The following is a 688-nucleotide window of genomic DNA, read 5'->3' on the forward strand; positions in this document are numbered from 1 at the left end:
AAAGAGGATGGACTTTCGTGTCAAATGTAAAATAAAATATGTCAACTCGAGTTGGCATATTTTATCTGTAAAAAAAAAAAGTTTGGGGCGGAGAAAAAACAAAATTTAGATACCTACACTAGTACACGAAATTAGAATAAATTCGTGAAAATCCTACGAGTAGTACACGAAATTAGAATAAATTCGTAAAAATCCTACGAAGTTGGAATCAACTTTACAAATTTTGTCATGAGAAAAAATAAAGGTAATTATACAAATAAAACTGAAATCCAAAAATTCGGAGAATAAACATCTCTTTTCAAAAAAAGAGACTTACAACGAAACATTGTCACAAATATTATGTCTCTTTGTTCAGGAAACTTCAAATGAAAAAATAAAGGTAATTATACACATACAACTGAAATCCAAAAATTTGGAGAATAAACATCTCTTTTCAAAAAAAGAGACTTACAACGAAACATTGTCACAAATATTATGTCTCTTTGTTCAGGAAACTTCAAATATTGATACAGGAAGAAATGTGTGGATTTTAGTTTAAAAAAAAAAAATATTCATCCGTCTCCTTTCATGTTATTGCGAGATGAAAAGTAATTGATAAAGGTTATTTCAGTGTATTGCCTCACCTTTGAGGTTAAAATAAATGTCCTACTAATAAAAATGGAATAAAAACAACAGCAACGGACTTCAA

General features: G+C 28.5%; 1 long non-coding RNA gene across 1 annotated transcript; it reads left to right on the forward strand.

Annotated features, from left to right (window-relative positions):
* The first annotated feature begins 165 nt into the window (after positions 1–165).
* On the forward strand, positions 166–581 carry LOC113473413. The gene is made up of 2 exons (XR_003395391.1): positions 166–244; positions 380–581. It is a non-coding gene; the product is annotated as an uncharacterized LOC113473413 (long non-coding RNA).
* Positions 582–688: the final 107 nt, after the last annotated feature.

This window comes from Diaphorina citri, unplaced genomic scaffold, assembly GCF_000475195.1.
Source record: "Diaphorina citri unplaced genomic scaffold, Diaci psyllid genome assembly version 1.1 scaffold29717, whole genome shotgun sequence".
NCBI lineage: Eukaryota > Metazoa > Arthropoda > Insecta > Hemiptera > Psyllidae > Diaphorina > Diaphorina citri.